The following is a 19,819-nucleotide window of genomic DNA, read 5'->3' as shown; positions in this document are numbered from 1 at the left end:
AAAACTCACATAAATTAATCAATAAAGTCACATATACAACTTATATAAAAAAAAAAAACTTAAAAGCTAAGCCCTAAAGTAGATCGACTCTCAAAAGTAGAGTCCATAGTGGAATTGCTAAGTTGTCATAACATGCTAGAGATGAACCTAACAAGATAGACACGAAAAACTAAAAAGTGAAGTTGTCAATAATCAATTCAGACTTGGTCGGTTAGTCACCTATCACCCAAAGTTTTAAGGCTAATCTTAAGAGAAATCTAAGGGAAAATCTTAAAACTAAGGCATGATCTCATAATCAAATATGGATTTGAGAGTATAGTTATGTGTAGAAAAGGTTAAAGCAACCCTGCAACATCTACGTAACACCTCTAACCCGTCTTTGTCGCCGGTTTGGAGTCACAGAGTATTACGATAACATTTCAAAAATTAACATCATTTACAATCTATAATTGATCATAAATAAAAATAATCAAATCACATTCTATTCATAATTAAATATATGCATATGAGCCTTAAACCGTGTTTTCGTGGCCCTAAAAATAGATTGGAAACATTCTGGGGTCAATTCGAAACAAAACGGAAAAATTAGGAAAAAGTTGAAAATTCTAAAAACAGAGGACACATTGTTGTATGGCCATGCCGTGTTTCACAGCTCAGACTGTGTGGACATTCGAAGTCCAGACACGCGGCCGTGTCCCAGCCTGTGTGTATATTCAAATTAGTTCACACGGCCGTGTCGCTGGACGTGTCTCAATCCGTGTAACAAACTTTTTTAAGACACATGGCTGTGTCGTAGGCTGTGTGCTAGACCGTGTGAAACCTATTCCTAAAAATAATAAGATACATGGTCGTGTAAGTAAACCGTGTGTGACACACAGTCATGTGACAGTCCATGTCCCAAGCCGTGTGCTCCATAATTAGCCCCTAAAACAAGCCATTCCAAAGGCAAACCTTGGCTAACAAGCTCTTCCATTTGTACATACATTCAATGGACATAAACACGGTTAAAACATTTATAAACATACCAATTCTATCAACCTAAATCTATAAAACGAGCCTATAAATATGTTATAAATATTTATGGAGTGTTATTAGGGTTATATTAAAATTTGGTCAAGAAATTTTAACGTTTAAATAGTTAATTAAGGAAAAAGAACTAAATTGTAATAGATGTAAAAATTAGTCACTATAGCCTTAATTGAATTAAATGGATATAAAAGCATGAAATAAGGGCCTTAAGTAGTAATTTTACCAATTTTAAGAATAGTGATGATCATGGCTTGGCATTTGATTAAATTTGGTTTAATATTAAAGGGTAAAATGGTAAATTAAACTTGAAATTAAATAAAGAAAAAGGTATCATCTCTTTCATTCGGAGAGGTGTTAGCCGAATCACCATTGTTGGCGAATGAAGCTTTCAGCCAAAGCTTAAATTTCATGCATGGTATGTTTTCAAGCACCGTTTTTAGTGATTTTTATCTTTTTGAGCTCGTATTAACTTAATTTAACTAGTTTGAGGTCAATTTGTGAATTTATTAAATGTTTAGAATTATGATATGGATGTAATTGTTGTGTTGTGAATTTAGATGATTGAGTATTAAATTTGGTTGTTAAATAAACAAGTTTTGTTAAGTACTTTTGAGTGACTTTAATGTTTAAGGGTTTATTTGTGAAAATAGTAAAATTTAATGTAAATATTGTCAATTGATGGAAAATATGGGTTGTTTAGAAGTTACAGAAAATTCAGGTAACATGAATTTTAGTTAATTGTGATTAAATTGTAAATTTTGGGATTTAGGACTAAATTGCATAAAAGGTAAAATATTGGGGTTGATTTGTAAAATTCTCATTATTAAGGGTTATAAGTTAAATTAATTATTTTAAGTTATTTGAATGGTTTAATTGAGTGAAAATACACGTTGATGGCACTAGCAACACCGATGCATCCGGTATCGTTGACAATCCCCACGTTTTCTCCACAACCGGCCCATGTGACACCATACATTCATCCATTGATAGTGTCGCAAACACCCCAGTGTCGTTGTTCTAACGAGGTGGGTCATCCTCGTAATCGTTGACTCAAACAGGGGGATGTACAATGGGCGGCTTGGTGGACTTAAAATAATTTTCTTTGGGCATAGTGGACTTTTTGCTGGGTGTTTACTAGTGGTTGCAATGGCGAAGTCAAGGGGTTGGTAGGGGCTCGACTCCCCTAAAATAATTTTTTTTCATTTAGGACTTTTTTAGAATTTATAAAATTTTAAATTAGTAATGGTAAAATTGTACTTTGATCCTCTCAAAAATGATAAAATTTAATTTAATCTTTTAAAAATTATAAAAAATTAACTATTAAAATAATTATATTTTTACTATCATAAAATATACCATTTAATTTCGACCCACAATTTTTTGCCTTCACCCTTGGGCAGTTGTTTGTATTTTCTTGCTGGTTTTTGTAATGTCTCTTCTTGTTTGTTTGATTTGGTGATTTTCGTGAATTGTTGTTATAGTAATCCCACTGTTTGAGTGGTTGATTTCTTATTATTATATATTTTTAATAAAATCTTTTGTTGGCTGAGAAAGAAAAGTATAATAATTTTATTTCAATAGTTGTGTTATACAGAACATTATATTTTTAAAATTGTCTTATTACTTATGTTAGTAATTTAAGTAAATTTTTGAAATCATATATAATTATTCTATTATATATATATTCTTTTATCATAATTTTAATAAATTTTTATTTTTATTTTTAAATAATTTCATTATAGATTTAATTATATACCTGTTATTTTTTACATAATGCCTAGAACTACTCATTGTCCCTCTTCAAATCATAAATAGGAGGATAATACATTTTAACATACTCGAACCATTTGACTAGCAAGCATTGTTAATCGAGAAATTAAAACATATTTGAATTATGGTGTTTAGATGATTTTGAAATGTAAGTTAAAAGATCACAATTATCTGAATCAATTCAAATTTATTTCTTATTTAATTTATAATTAATTTGTTTATTACATAAAAATATATTTTATAAGAGTTATTTATTTTTATTAACTTGAAAATTTTAAACCCTTTTAAAAAAATTATTGAAAAGAGTTTGAAATTATACCTCATAATGTCCAAAATCATAAAAACAACTCATTTTATTAAAATAAGTAGGACACCTCAAAAATTAAAAGTAGTATAGAAACCACTAAACCGAGTCAAATTATTGTAAATAATCAAACCCTCATAATGATTTGGCCATTTTGGCGTAGTCATTTTAGAAACTGTTTCTTTTCTAACCATTTCATCTTTATGAGAATTGATGAAAGAAACATTGTATTTATATATGTTGATGTCATGACATTGACGATTCCATCTTTAATTTCGTATAACAATTTACATATGTTGATTTAATTGTGGCCCAAAACCTTTTCTATCATTTTCTGGATATAATTTTTATGTAATATATTTCACTCAAATGTCTAGAAATACTCACATGTATTGATAGCATAAATAAATTTTAGACTTGTGATACTAATTCTCCTTATATGTTGAATGGCTATAAATAAAAATGTGGAATCTCTTGTCATCAGAAAGGGTCAAGAGTGACATTCTCTCAAGTTGTAAAGAACAATCACCTTTGCTATCACTCACCAAGGATAATGCCCACTATTTTGGGCAAGGGGCAAACACTCTTTTGCTAATTCCTCCCTTCTAGCTTTATCGACAGCCAGGATTGTATGTACTTAACAACTAATATAAATATACCTATATACCTATTTGATTGATTATAACACAAAGTACAAAATTAATAAAAATTGACTTTAATCACAAATATTTTCATCTATTGCATAGTTTGAGTTAAATTTTGTTTGAGCTAAAAGTAATATTTGAGTAAAATTCTTTCAAGGGTGAATCTAGGGGGCTAGTAGGGGCCCCGGGCCCTCCTAAAATATAAAAATTTTCATTTTAACTCTTTAATATTTTAAATTAGTAAAGGTTTTGTCTCCCTAAAAATGATAAAATTTTGATTTAATTCTTTAAAAATTGTATTTTTACTATTGTAAAAATTACAATTTAATTACTGATCCCCAATTTTTTTTTTTGCCTTCGCTCCTGTTTCAACAATGATGACTTTAATATTACAGTGCAATATACATACTTAAGAAAAGTCTTGTATCACTTCTTTCATTCACTTGTTGGTAGAATTGAATTAATATTATCTAATGAGTTTTTGAAAATAAATTTACTTAATCTATAATATCAAGCTTTCTATTTTACAATATAATTTAAAATATTTAAAAGTTTTGCAGGGATGAACATAAATTATCCTTATTTCTCAATACTATTTGTTGAGTAATTCTGTGTTGTGTCCCATTGAAGGGGACAATCGAGTATTTATGCATACTATTACTATTTATGATTTGACTCCATTGTTCATGGATTTGACTCCATTATTCATAGGACTGACGCTCTAACAGGCCTCAAGCATGCTGGACACGTGTAGCATTCTAGCTCACGTACCAGACCTCGCGACCGCCTACATGTAAACTCCTTGGATATGATCCGAACTGAGACCGCAAACTCCCCTTGGCTCCTTTGAGCTGATATTGTGAGCTCCCCTGGCAGTTCTCTGGGTTTCAGGCTGGTGATCATTGGTGTATAACAATCTAGTTGCCCCTAATGGGCCTAAGGAGGGTTATAAAGTGGTGCTCTTTAGGGCCATCACTTTGTGTTCTTATAGCTTGCAAAATACGCAGTGTCTATTGGAATCTGGTGTCAGCTTCACCACATGTACGGGTGAATCGCGGTTGTATATATCTGACCGCTGATGTCCCTCGGTTATTTGAACCGTCAAAACGTGGGGGGAAGAGGCTTCTTTGAAAAAGGATTTTTGAAACCCTAAAATGCACGAACTTAGCATTTTTGTTACTAGAATCAGTCAAAGCTTTTCTTCAAGGTAAATCTCAGTAACTCCTTGTCTTAGGTTTTAAATTTCCTCTATCTTTTTTTCTTTTTTCTGTATCGGAGATATGTTGAGAATGAGAGGAGCTCATGGCCAGCTAATTCCACGTTGCCCACCATGAGAGCGTACTTCTAAGGTCCTTATTGAAGCCAAACTTTTTCATCTGCACTACAAAAGATAAAGAGATGCATCGAGCTTTGTGCACGTGGGGATTCAAATCTCTAACTTTGCTTTCAAATTCTCGATTCCTGATGGGTCGTATAGGCTTAGCGACACCAGTGATGGTAGTTTCTTGCTCCCCCTCCACATCTTGGAAGTTGGGTTTCATCTACCCCTAGATCTATTTTTCTGCCATCTGCTCTAAGAGTTTGAGATTGCTCCAGGTCAACTTTGTGGGTTCTCTTAGTGGATTATGGTGGTGTATTTGATTGATTGTTGTTGCCGCAATGAAGGACCTTTGCTCATGGTTTTCCAAAGCTTGTACCTGTTAAAGGCCCAAAATCAAAGAAACTTATTGGGTTTTTATTACTTTTCTCTTTGCAGGAAAGGCACAACCATAATCGCGAATTGATGTGTTAAACTTCGGCTAAACTGGGGGGAAGTATATCAGGGTGAGATGCAAGCTCGTATATGGGTTTGGCTTTCCTATTGGGTGGTCTACACCGAGCTGGGATATGTGCTCATTCAAGCAAATTATCAAGACAGATAGTGGTTATGCTTAGCTGAAAATGCTCTATGTTGGCAGTTTCTTGGTTATTTAAGACCTTCTAGCACTGAGGAATGTGTTCTTATACTGCTTGGAGGGTCACAACCCCAATCCCAATAGATATAGATGGGGAGATAGGAGGGAAGTTTGTCCATGTTCACCGCACTAATTGTTGAGTAATTCTCTGTTGTGTCCCAATGTAGGGGACAATTGGGTATTTATACATACTATTATGGTTCATGATTTAACTCTAGTATTCATGGACTTGATCCCACTATTTATAGGACTGACGCTCTGAGCAGGTGTTAAGCATGCTAGACACGTGTAACGTTTTGGCTTGCACGCGAGACCTCACAAACACCAACATGTAAACTCCTTGGATATCTGCGAACTAAGATCGAGAACTTTCATTGGCTCGTGCAAGCTGATACTGTGAGCTCCTCTAGTAGATCTCTCGTTGTACATCTCGCACACATCCATCTGGTGGGGCCAGGCCAGATTACAGGTAGGCAATTGGGAACTTATTTGGATTTCGAGTTGGTGATCATTGGTGTATAACACTATTGTACAAATATTTTAAGGAATTTGAAAAATATATATAACAAATTTGGGGTTAAGGCTCAACTTTTATTTGTCTCTAACTCTTTATACGTAACCTACTCTATTTAGATTATTCTTTTAATTTTTAAATGGAGAACTAAAATTAATTTCTAAAGACATTTATTTTTTAAAAAATTATCCAACAGATAAGTGGTAAAAGTAGCATGTTTTAATCTCATTCTTAATGCGTTTTTGGATGATTATTCATGCAAATTAGTGAATTTTATGCTCCTAATCCTTTAAATTCATATTTTTTATACTTAGAAGAGCATTTGAGAGCAAAAGGAGTGAAAAACAAGCGAAAATCAGACAATTAGAGCAGATTTCAGGAGCTACACAAGCTACTATACGACCATGTGTCAGACCATGTCAATTTTGCGATTTGCTTTCTAAATACGAGGAAAAATGCCATTTTTAGCTTTTTCAGGCATTCTAAGACCTATAAATACCAAATAAAAGAAGAGAATAAGTGGCCATCAGGGACTATTGAAGAAAACAACTCAATGAACACCATTAAAGCTGACTCTGACGCAGATTTCCATCAAGGTTGAAGACCTCCTTTTAATTTCTTTGAAGTTTTTTGTGAGTTTCTTTTTTTCTTGTGGTTATACTATTTTTGAGATTTTTTTATTTACAATTATAAACTAATTTTCTACATATCTAGGGGAGATGAACCCTATGATGAATCCTGTTATTTGATTTTTTTGTTTTACACAATAAATACTTAAATCTTGTTCTCAGTTATGTGTGTTTTTTTCTTATTTTAATATTACCGGAGTATTAATTCATGTTTAATGTGTTTAAATCAGAGGAGAAAAAATCTCCGTTTAAGAGTAGATCTAGCATAATTGAGTGGAGTTACATGCAATCCTAGAAATAGGACAACATAAATCTACCAGATTAGATCAAATCTAATAAGGGATTCCATAGATCGAGTTAATGCGATAATAGGTGTTTTAATTAGAAAGAAATTTCAATTAATCAACCTAAAGTGAGCTGCTCTTACTCTTGAAAGAGATAATAACATAATTTAGGGATTTCTACAGATCAAGATATTAAGTGAACAAATTGTTTAATTCAGATTGATGATGACAGATGAAGTCTAGGTGGGTTCTTTCCTAGGTATTGCTCTTCTTCTTGGTTATTATTCGATTATTTTCCTAATTTATTCTTTGTTGAGTTCTTTAGTTAATTATTTTAGTTAATTTTAGTTTAAATAAATCACTCCAATTTGTTGGTTAAATAATAGGAAAATGGTAATTACTAGTACTTTTAATCCCCGTGGGAATGATATCTTTGCTCATCGTAGCTATACTATTTATCAAAAGGTGCATTTGCCTTTGTTGTAGTTTTAGTTGATTTCGTGACTATAAAGTTTTTGGCACCGTTATCGGGGACTGAAATATTAGGAAAACTTTATTTCTATTAATTTAGCCACTTTTTTACTTTATTATTATATATATTTTTAATTTAATTTTTACATTTTAATTTTTCTGAGTTTTCTTTTAATAGGTTCTTTTGGTTTATGACTAGAGGAACCTATTGAGACCATTGATTTTTGACAGCAAGATTGAAAGAACTGCTCGTAGAAATCGTCAAGAGATTAAAGAAACTAGGCAAAGTCAACAAAATATAGTAAACGATCAAGAGGACAATAATATTATTGTGGAGATGGGTGATAAATAATCAACTACCTCCTGTAGATCCTGTCCCTCGTACTATGTATGATTATGCCAAGCCCACTTTGATTGGGGCTGAATTGAGTATTGTGAGACCTACCATTGCTGCAAATAATTTCGAACTGAAGTCGAACACAATTCATATGGTACAATAGTATGTTCAGTTTGATGGTTTGCAAGATGAAGATCTAAGCACTTATCTGGCCAATTTTCTAGAGATTTGCAGCACATTCGAAATTAATGACATCACTGATGATGTCATTCGCTTACGATTGCTCCCATTTTCATTGAGGAGTAAGGTAAAATAGTGGTTAAATTCTTTACCACGAGGCTCTATCACTACTTGGGCTCAAATGACCAAGAAATTTCTGTTGAAGTACTTCTCACCTGCTAAAATAACTAAGTTAAGGAATGACATCTCTTCTTTTGCCCAAATTGATTTAGAGACATTATATGTTGCATAGGAGAGATTCAAGGATTTATTAAGAAGGTGCCCTCATCATGGGTTACCTTTATGGTTGCAAGTTCAAACCTTCTCCAATGGTTTGAATCCCTCAACTAGGCAGTTAATTGATACAACAGCTAGTGGAACACTAAATAATAAAACAATCGAGGCAGTTTATGAGTTTATTGAGGAAATGACACTAAATAATTATTAGTGGCAAGTCATTAAAACAAAATCAATGAAAACAACCGGTGTTTTTAATCTAGATGTAGTTACTATGTTGTCAAGCCAAGTGGAAGCACTAAATAAGAAAATTGATGGTTTATACTTTTCTACGTAGGTGAATTCAGTGATGCAATGCACTGCGAATGGATTAGGGATGATTAATTTAAAATGTTTACCCTTCGATTCTAGCACAAAGAATAAGTAAGTCAACTTTATGAGTAACAATTATAAACCTCAAAAGAACCTTTATGGTAATAACTATAATGCAGGTTGGAGGAACCATCCCAATTTTTCTTGAGGTGGTCAAGGAACCTTCAGGTTTTCAGCAACCTTATCAGCAAAAGAAGAAACCAAACCTTGAATAGATGCTTGCCAAATTTCTTTTGGTTTCCAAAACTAGATTTCAAAACACTAAAACAATACTGAAAAATCAACAAACATCAATTCAAGGACTTGAAAATTAGATTGGACAGCTTGACAAACTTGTTTCGAAAAGACCACAAGGTAGCTTACCTAGCAATACTAAAACTAACCTAAGAGAGCAAATACATCTAATTATTCTTCAAGACGTGGAAGGGTTAGTCGAACCTGAATAGAAACTGATACTAAAAGCTATTGTGAAAGATGATGAGGTTGAGGAAGTAAGAAAGATCAAAAGTCAGTGGTTAGAGAATACCAACCTCAAATTACATATCCAACAGCATTGAAAAGAGACCACACAAATGAACAATATGGTAAATTTCTTAAGCTTTTAAAAAATTTGCATATTAACTTACCGTTTGTTGAAACTCTTCGATAGATGCCGAATTATATAAAAATTTTAAAGGATCTATTAACAAATTAAAGGAAATTAGACAACTTGTCAACTATGGAGCTCAATGCATTTTGCTCTGTCATTCTCCAAAACAAACTACCCAACAAATTTAAAGACCTAGAGAGTTTTATTATTCATTGTCTTATTAGTAGTTTAAATATTGAAAATGTTCTGACTGATTTAAGGGCTAGCATAAATGTTATGATGCCCTACAAGATATTTAAACAACTTGGTCTCTGAAAACCTAAACATACTAGGATGAGTATTCAATTAGCTGATAAATCAATTAGATATCCTAGGGGTATTATTGAGGATGTACTTGTAAAAATTTGACAAATTCACATTCCTTGTTGATTTTGTTGTATTAGACATGGATGAGGATAGTGAGGTACCTATGATCTTAGGTCGACCCTTTTTAGCCACTGCTAGAACTATTATCGATGTTGGTACTGGTGAACTTCTGCTTCGTGTAAGTGATGAATAGATTACTTTTCAAGCACCTGGTTTTGTGGGAGTCCCTAGTAAGCGAAATGATACTAATTGTTCTGTTAATTTTAGTAATCATGTGGCTCAAAGTTCTTTGTAGGAAACCTCTCATGAAAACATGTAGGAGCCATATTTCATTCAAGGTGATAGAACCTGAGCAACAAGGGAAGGGCGAATAGTGCAACTCAATGAGCTAGATGAATGACAAATGAATGTTGTGGAGAAACCAAGAAAACACGATGAAGAAAGAAAGGGACACCATGATGTGCATGTGATTAGAACGAATTAATTCAAGGTTGGGGACAAAGTACTGCTAGACAAATTGGATCCACGAATGTTCCCTTCGAACCTTAATTCAAGAGGGTCAAACCCATTTATGGTACTAAGACAAGTGCACCTATCAATTAATAGTATAGTTACGGTGAGCAAAGATATCATTCCCTCGAAGACTAAAAGTACTAGTAATTACCGTCTTTCTATTATTTAACTGATAAATTTGAGTGATTGATTAAAACTGAAATTAACTAAATTAATTAACTACGAATGTGACAAAAAAATCAGGAAAAATAATCGAATAATAACCAATAATTGAAACATTACCCATGAAAGAATTCACCTAGATATCATCTGCAATTATCAATCTAAATTACGCAATTTCTTCACTTAGTATCTTGATCAGTAGAATCTCTAAATTATGCTAATATCTCTCTTCAAGAATAAGAGTTAGTGACTTTAGATGGATTAGTTGAAATTTCTTTCTAATTAAAACCCCTATTATCACATTAACTCAATTTATGGATTCTCCTATTAGAGTTTACTCTAATTCGGTAGATTTATGTCGTCCTATTCTAGAATTGCATGCAACTCCACTCAATTACGTAAGATCTACTCTTAAACAGGGTCTATTCCTCCTCTAATTTAAGCACAACATGGATTAATAGTTTAGAAATATTAAACCAATAATTAATCACACATAATTGAGAACAATATCTAAGTATTTATTGCGTAAAATAAAAATCAAACGACATAATCCATCATAGGGTTCATCTCCCTAGGTATTTAGAAAATTAGTTCATGCTTACAAATAAAAGCATCCAAAATACTATATAACCACAAGAAACAAAGAAATTCATAATAATCTCTAAACAAATCAAAAGGGAATCTTCAATCTTGATGGAAATCTGCTTTAGGATCCGCTTCAATGGTATTTTTCGAGTTATTTTCTTGAGTATTCTATGAAGGCTCACTCCTATATTCTTATTTTTTCATATATAGGTTTCAGAATGCCCGAAATCCCTAAAAATCGCGTTTTTCCACTGTTCGGAGTGCAATTCGTAAAATTGACATGACCTGTCGCATGGTCGTGTTGAAGCTCATGTGGCTCACATGGTCGTGTGTTTAAGCCGTGTGGAATGGGCCAGCCTGTGTGCCCTTGTACCTTGCTCCAAAATTTCAGTTTTCACTCCTTTTGCTCTCAATTTCTCTTCTAAGTATAAAAACATGAATTTAAAGGATTAGGAGTATAAAATTCACCATTAACATTGAATAATCACCTAAAAACACATTAAGAATGAGACTAAAATATGTTACTTTTAGCACATATCAAATATCCCCACACTTAAGCGTTTGCTTATCATCAAGCAAAATCCTCAACCCACATTCAAGTTAACCTCTCTCAATTTATTATTTCCACCGATAATGTCTTAGGATAATTTACAGTTAATCATGCATTGAAAATTCACACTAAAATGACACTAAATGGTACAAAGCAACCCAAGCAGAAAGTTTCAAGGTTTAAAAATATTAGGCATCTCTCCTATCTCAATAATTACTTGAAATTAAAACTCAACAAGAAATAACATCCTCACTAAAGATTCACTCAAAGTGTTTAAGGTTCAAGTAATATGTACTCAATAGTCAAACGAGAAATGTTATTACCATAGACTTGCTTGAAAATCAAATCTCCACCACTATAGTATGAGATGACACACCAATCTAGAGGTCTTTATAAGGTTGTAATGGGGCTTAGATTATGGGTATGGAAAAAGTCAGAAAAATTGATTAAAATCGAGAATTGAGTTGATAAGTTACCAAACTAGAAAAAATCATTTGTCGAATTAAAAGAATTCACATCAACAAGAAATAAATAATAAAAATGAGCTTTTCAACACAATATAAAACTAACGATTTAAGCTCAATTATAAAAAAAAAATCCTCAATTTTTTAAAATATTTTTTCTTTTTTTTATCACAATTTCTCTTTTGCAAAAGAAATTCAACAATACAAATGATGAAACATAGTTTGGCAACTAACCAAATCAAATCTCAACAAAAAGTGAGTCAATCAAAAGGGATAGTTTTACAACATAGATATGAGTTATGGGTTAACATAAATGGGTGAGATAAAAAAATGTTCTGGGGGTTACGAAGGAAACTTCGAGTTCATATTGGTCATGGGTTGAGAACGGGAATTGAACTCTATGAGAACTAAAACTGCCTTGAATTCTTATAATTTTTATATATATTTCTATATGTTCTATAATTTTTTAAGATTTTTATAATTTTTTCTAATTTTTACTAAAATTTAAATATTTTTATATATTTTTAATAAAATTTAATAATTTTTATAACTTTTATTGATTTTTATTTGTTATATATATTTTTTGCCACATATCACGTCATGATTGTGATACGTGATGGCTTTAACTGAATTTTGTATGTTTGGTCTATTATTATTATTGAGTAGATTAATCAAATAAACATTTTTGACGTGGTAACGCCATGGTTTTCGAACTAGAAGTTTTTAGGATTTCAATTACTCTTCTCTGTTTCATAGGGTTCAGAAGTGTTTTCTCTATCTTAGGATTTTTAAAAAATAAATACATCTAATTCCAATGTTGGTTTACTTTTGGCACTGTTATTCTAGAAATTTGTGGATTTTTTTTGTAAATGGTGCTAAAACTTGACGCGAGAAAATCATATATATATATATATATATATATATATATATAATAAAATTAAAAATTAAGCTCATAAGAGATTAATACCTTCCTCTACTACTAGCATGTACATACGATCATTGTTAAGTAATATATTACAAATTTCGTTGAAGGAAGTATTCTGAAGATCAAATCCATAGAGATTTACAATTCTAAAATAAAAATATATATTATCAATACAAGAATATAATTAAACTGATAAAATTTAAGTAATATATAATTATTAAAAAATAAACAATTAATAAAATAAATAAGTTAATAATTGAACCTGTTGTGGAAAAGAAGTCGTAATGATTTAGTTAGTGGGATTTATTCATCTAATTTGGTTATTGATAAATCTAAGGCTCATGACTGAGATGATCATCAAGATGTAGGTACCTGCATTGGTATATAGCTTATAAGTGTATATCATATATAAATTAACTAAACCTTAAATCATCACTCTCATCAACCCCTACTGCCTAAGTTGGTTTATATCTTATAGGAAAAACCTTCAATTGGTGCATATCTTAGTGGGTTTAGGTAACTATTCAACTAAATCGTTAAAGTTAAGCAAACACTCTCAATGTTTAATTTTCTCTTGGATTATTCCTTAATCCAGCTCTCACTTACATTAATTATGAAAAACAAATTTAACATAAACTTATTTCTAAGTTATATTGATCAATAACTCATTAATTTCTGATTTACTTCACCACTATTTGAGCAGTTAGTTTATAACCAACATCAAATCAACAAACAAAAATAATAAATCAATACTAAGAACAGTAATTGAAAAAAAAAACTCTTATTGAATAATTGCAGCTCCAATCTCTATTCAAGTGTTGTATCGATGAATGTTAGCATGGCAACTGTTGACACCATTTTTTTGATAAAACGGGGTCGACTTAGGTTTTGAAAAATGAAACCGAATGTGGGAGTCGCCACCAATCTTTTTTGATGAGGTGTGATCGGGTCACCTCGTAAAATGGTTGTTTGTAATAAACGGTTTAGATTTATTAAAACAATGCTTTTGGTCTGCGAAATTCAGAAAAATAGGTTCAGGAGTCGGTTACGTACGAGGAAGGGTTAGCACTCTTGATACGCCCAAAGTTGGTACCTCGTTGATTAATTAGTGTCTTAATGTAGAAGGTTGAAAGGTTTTAAAATACGATCCTTGTGTTAGAAAAACTTAGATATATCAAATTAGCCGTGAAGACCTCTCTCATTTCGGAGAGATAAAATGTCATACCTAATGAGTTAGGGCATGATATTTCACCTCCCCAAAAAATGAGCTTGTCCAAAAACTCGTGAAATAAAATTTAAAAGAATATTCAATTGTTTAAGTCAGATGAAAAAATCGCAGTCCAATGCGTTAAGGCATAATTTCTCAAAACTCTAAACATTTAATATTATATTTATTATTTTTTAGGAAAATCCTCATCTCGAGAAAACAACGTGTCATATCCAATGCGTTAGGACACAACGTATTGAATTCCCGATAATTAGCTTTTTATTTATGTTTTCTGATTAAAACGCGTTTTCGATTATTTAGATCCAACAAAAAAAATTGGAACCCAATGCGTTAGGACTCAGTTCTCTCGAATCTAAACATGAAATTTTGCTTATTTGAAAGTCGAAACTTATGCGTCGAGATAAATTAATCTAACTTGAAATAGTAGAAATGAAACACGAGGTTAATATGCGTACAAAGTAATATTGAATGCGATAGCATAAAAATAATACAAGCAACAATAATAAGAATGAATAAAAAGGGCAAATGATAATATGCAAAATAACAAGTATAAGCAAATAAAATTAAAATATTCTTTTAAAATAATGACGAAAACGTATATAAGTAAACAAATAAAGAGAATGAGCAAAGTTATAAAAAGATATATATGTGTGTGTTTATAAAATAGGTATATAGAAATATGTAGATATGTATGTAATTAAAATATATAAGAAAAATATAAGTATGTATATACACGTAAAAATATAAATAAGTTATAAAATATATATATATGTGTATAAAAATTATGAAATATCTAAAATATAAGAGTGTGTGTATACGTGTATATTTATAATAAAAAAATGTACATGTAATACCCAAATTTTTCCGACCCAAACCCAAGTATTAGAACCCAAATATAAAAATATATATATAAAATAAATATAATAAAAGTCCAATACAGTCCAGTATTACAAATTTAATAAAATCCAAGCCCGGATTACATTAAGCCTCAAACCCACTAAACACCGATCCAAAAAAAATTAGCCCAAACAATTAAGGTCCAACATCTAATTCTACCCAAACCCCAAATGAGCCCAAAACACTAAACAACACACGGAAACCCTAGAAGATCCAGGCATCGCAGCCAAGCCCCTCTTGCGTGATGAGCCTCCGTACGTGTGCGCCTTCTCCTCCGTACGCGTCACGTCCACCGCCTCCGTACACCTGCAAATGGGACGAAAACAACACAACAGAAAGAAAAGGGATATTGTATTTTTATTTTATTCTCTTTCTTTTTCTCTCGGCTATAAAAGAAAGGTTTTTTTATTTTATTCTCTTTCTTTTTCTCTCGGCTATAAAAGAAAGGGAAGAACCTTTGTATTTTTTTTACGTATTAAGAATACAAAAAAGAATCAAAAGACCGAAAGGTGATTTTTTTGGGTATCTATTCTTTTTCATTTTACCAGTTATTTGTTTCCTTTCTTTTCTTTCTTTTATTTATTTTTGTGTTCATTAATCGGAAGAGAAGAGAAAAGATAATAGTAAAAGAAAGAAGGACGTACTTGGTGACCGCATCCTCTCTCTCTCCATTGTCATCGGAGTTGAGCGGGGGTTGGAGGGTCTGAGAAGAGGATTCGTCGAGTGGCGCAAAGTTTTTAGTTTAGGTTTTGTTATTGAAAGTGATAGGGTTTTTTTAGGTTTATTTTAGTCTTAAGCACAGAATTTAAAATGTCATCGTTTGTTGATAATGCAATGGCTTCAAAACGGTGTCATTTTGAAGACCCGATCCAAACGGTAACCCGATCTGGGAAGGATCCGCGCATTGTGGATCATTTGGTTTATTTATTCAACAGGTCCTCCCGTGCTTAATAAAATTGCGATTTGATTTCCTTTATTGATATGTAATTGGTACCTCATATTTAATTTTGTATTCATTTAGATCCAAGTTTAAACGTTGCCGTTTCTATGATTGATTTGGATTATCTCAATGTTCGCGTATAATTACTAGTTTTGTCCTTCATTTTCGAAATAAATCTTAATTTAATACTAATTTAGTTTTCTTTCTTAAAATTCAACGTTATTTTTTATTTATTATAATTAATTTTATTTTCATATATTATAGTTTTAATATTCTTTATAATATTTCTTTTTGATAGTGTTTAAATTTATTATTATTATATTTTAAAATGTAACAAATTATTATTTTAGTTTGTATTTTGTATGTTAAATTCATTATACACTAATATTTTGAGTCAATTGTATCTTCATTTAGATTGGTTTTCTTTTATTATTATTCTAATTTTATTTAAGTTTCGATTTAAAATTTGTTCATTATTATTTTCAATTTCAAAAATGCCTTTTATGTTTAATTTTGATTTCAAAAGTTTTTAAATAAATCAATTCTTATATTGATTTTTTAACATTATTTTAATATTAGCTTAATATTGTTTTCAAAAACTCATTATTAGTACAAATTTTCTTTTCTTTTTAAAATAATAATACATTTTTTAAATTATTATCAATATGTTTTAAATTTATCAATATTATTTTAAAAAATATATAATTTATATGAAATTATTTTCAGTATACATACGTGTTGACACCATTTTTTTCGTGAAAACGGGGTCGACTTGGATTTTAAAAAATGAAAACGAAAACGGGAGTCGCCACCAATCCTTTTTGATGAGGTGTGATCGGATCACCTTGAAAAGTGGTTGTTTTTAATAAACGATTTGATTTTATTAAAACAATGATTTTGGTCTACGGAATTTAGAAAAATAGGTTCGGGAGTCGGTTACGTACGAGGAAGGATTAGCACCCTTGTAACGCCCAAAAATTGGTACCTAGTTGATTAATTAGTGTCATAGTGTCGAAGATTGAAAACTTTGAAAGATTTTAAAAATGCGATCCTTGTATTAAAATGTTGAAAATTTTCGGGAAAATGGGCATATTTCACGTTAATCGAGAAAGAGAATCATATCCAGTAAGTTAGGACATAATATCTCGAATTCCCGATACGCAAATGGATGCTAAAAATTTTCTTGTTTAAAAGATATTTAACTATCTCGGATTTAAAAAAAAAGGGTTCATGCCCAGTAAGTTAGGACATGATCTTTTCTTAATTCCCAAGATCGTTTAAAACTTGAGTTTGAAAAGATTCATGTATTTGGGTTTATCGAGAAAATCGAAACCCCGTAAGTTAGGGTACGATTTTTCAGAATCTCAAAATACGAAATGCTATTTATTTAAAATAAATTTTGATATATTGAGTAAAATGAAACACGACGTTGTAATAAAAATGCGAAAAAAATTACATTGTGGTTATGCATAACAAAACAATAATAAATACGATGGTGTAAAAATATTACGAGCGATAGTAACAAAAATAAGATAAATAAAGGACAAATCAATAGCATATAAAATAAAAAAATAAAATGAAACATCTTTTTTTTTTAACAATAATGAAAGCGTAAATAAATATGTAAATAAAGAAAATGAATAAAATTTAAAAATATATATAAGAAGATATATAAGTATGTATACGTATATATGTATATTAGAATTATAAAGTATAAAAATATATATAAGTATGTATATATATGTTTATGAAAATAAAATATATGTATAGATATATATATAGATATGTAAACGAATTATAATATATATATGTATATAAAATATAAATATGTATATGTACATATATATAAATAAGTTATAAAAATAAGTTATAAAAAGGTGTACGTGTATATGTGTATATATTATCAAATGTATGTATGTATATATGCATATAAATTATACAGTATATAAAAATGTAAGTAATTGTACAATAATAATAATGATAATATAATGAGACACATATATTTATTTACGTAAGTAAATCTAAATGGAAATGTAATGATAATAACAATAATAATAATAATAATAGTAATAATAATAATAATATTAATTAATAAAAAAATAGCAAGTGTAAAGGACTAAATCGAACCTAAAGACGAAAATTTGGGGCCGACTCGAAATAAATAAAAAAGGAAATGGATTATATTGAGTGCGCGAATGAAATGGAGGGACCAAAATAGAAAATATCCCGCCCTCCAAAACGTATCACTTTGAGTGGGACTAAAATGAAACAGGATTAAAGTTGTGCGGCAAAATTAAAAGATAAAAAAACTCGATTGCAAACAAATAAAAATGCGAAAGGACTAAAAGGGTAAATAACCCAAAAGTCGAAAACGCGCGGATCCTCAGCGCCACTAGGTCGGGTCACGGGTCAGAGACCAAAACGACATCATTTTGGTCTTTGGACCTAAACTCCCAAAACAGCGCCGTTTAACGTCTTATATAAACCAAAATATTTTTTTTACTTCACTTTTTCAGGTTTTCTTAAAAAAAAAACTGCAGGAGCCTCATTTTTTTTCTCAACACCCCTTCCTCAAATGGCCGACGGTCCCCTAAGACCTCCGTCGCGCCACCACCGTGGCCGGCGACCGGCACTGGAAAATGAGCCCATTAGCCCATTCTCCACGGCATCCTTGAGAGCCAAAGCTCTCTCAACCCATGAGAGTCGAAAACAAAGGAGGTTCTCGACCTCTTGGACCTGATTCGGGCGACGGAGGAGAAACCCTCCGACGGCGCAACCACGATCACTTCCGGTGAGTTACCTTCCCCTTATTTTTTGCTTTTGATTTTTTATTATAGTTATTTAAAATAGATTTGCAAAAAAAGGAGAAAAAATAATAAAATAAGATGAAACAAATAAATAAATAAAATAAAAGAAGAAAACGAAGAGGAAAAAGCAATGATTCAACCTTTTAAAATTTCTATTCAGCTTTAGATTTCTGATGTGGGTAAAAAAATACAAAGATTAAGTTTCGGCTTTTATAGCCACGTTACAACCTTTTTTCTATTTATTTCTAGTTGTTTCTTCTGTCATGTTTATTGCTCTTTGCAGGTGTAAGACACGCGTAGAAGAGGCTTGGTGCGCATGCGGTGGTTGGCGGCCAGGAGTAGAGACGTGTGGCTAGGTGCAGAGGCGTGCGGCTAGGTGTGGCAGACGAGGAGGCCACGCGAGGCATGCGGCTCCTAGGGTTTCTTTTGCTCATTTCTGCTGAAAATGTTAATGCTGTTTGGGCTAGGTTTTTTATTTTTGGGCCAGTTTGTGATTGGGTTTAGGGTTAATTTTTGTTTTGGGTCTCATTTGTTAGTGGGCCGGGCAGAAATTGGGTATCACAACTGCCCCTCTTTGCTCGTTGTCGTGTAAGGAGAACAGAGCAAAGACTAAGAAAGACTCATTTTGCCCGGTCTCGCTGAGTTTTGACTTGTTCTCGTGCTTCTCTTCCTCAAGTAGCCTCCTTCCAGTTTACTGTGTCTTATTGCTTCGATCTATTCCACTGCACTTCAAAAAGATATGACTTGTAGCTTTAATCTACTCTGCTGCAACTTTATGGGGACGAGATTTGTGATTTTAATCCGCTCTACTGCAACTTCAGGGAGATAGGATTGGTTTCTTTCGTCTGCTCCATTGCAACTTTAGGGAGATAAGACTGGATGTGATCTTCTCTACTGCAACTTCAGAGAGATAAGTTTTGTGGTTTTTAATCCACTCCACTGCAACTTAAGGGAGATAGGATTGATTTCTTCTGTCTGCTCCACTACTGCTTAGGGAGATAAGACTAGATGCGATCTGCTCCACTACT

At 31.7% G+C, this 19,819-nt stretch overlaps 1 protein-coding gene and 1 non-coding gene across 2 annotated transcripts in view; one reads left to right on the top strand and one right to left on the bottom strand.

Moving 5' to 3' along the window:
* LOC105797400 (wall-associated receptor kinase-like 2) overlaps nucleotides 1-19,819 on the top strand; it is a 97,065-nt gene that overhangs the window by 20,499 nt on the left and 56,747 nt on the right. The window lies entirely within an intron of this gene.
* On the bottom strand, nucleotides 8,347-8,453 carry LOC128032881 (small nucleolar RNA R71). Its single transcript, XR_008189221.1, has one exon. It is a non-coding gene; the product is annotated as a small nucleolar RNA R71 (small nucleolar RNA).

This window comes from Gossypium raimondii, chromosome 9 (assembly GCF_025698545.1).
Source record: "Gossypium raimondii isolate GPD5lz chromosome 9, ASM2569854v1, whole genome shotgun sequence".
Taxonomy (NCBI): Eukaryota; Viridiplantae; Streptophyta; class Magnoliopsida; order Malvales; family Malvaceae; genus Gossypium; species Gossypium raimondii.
The sequence above is the reverse complement of the archived record's forward strand: the minus strand, read 5'-3'. Positions and strand labels throughout refer to the sequence as shown.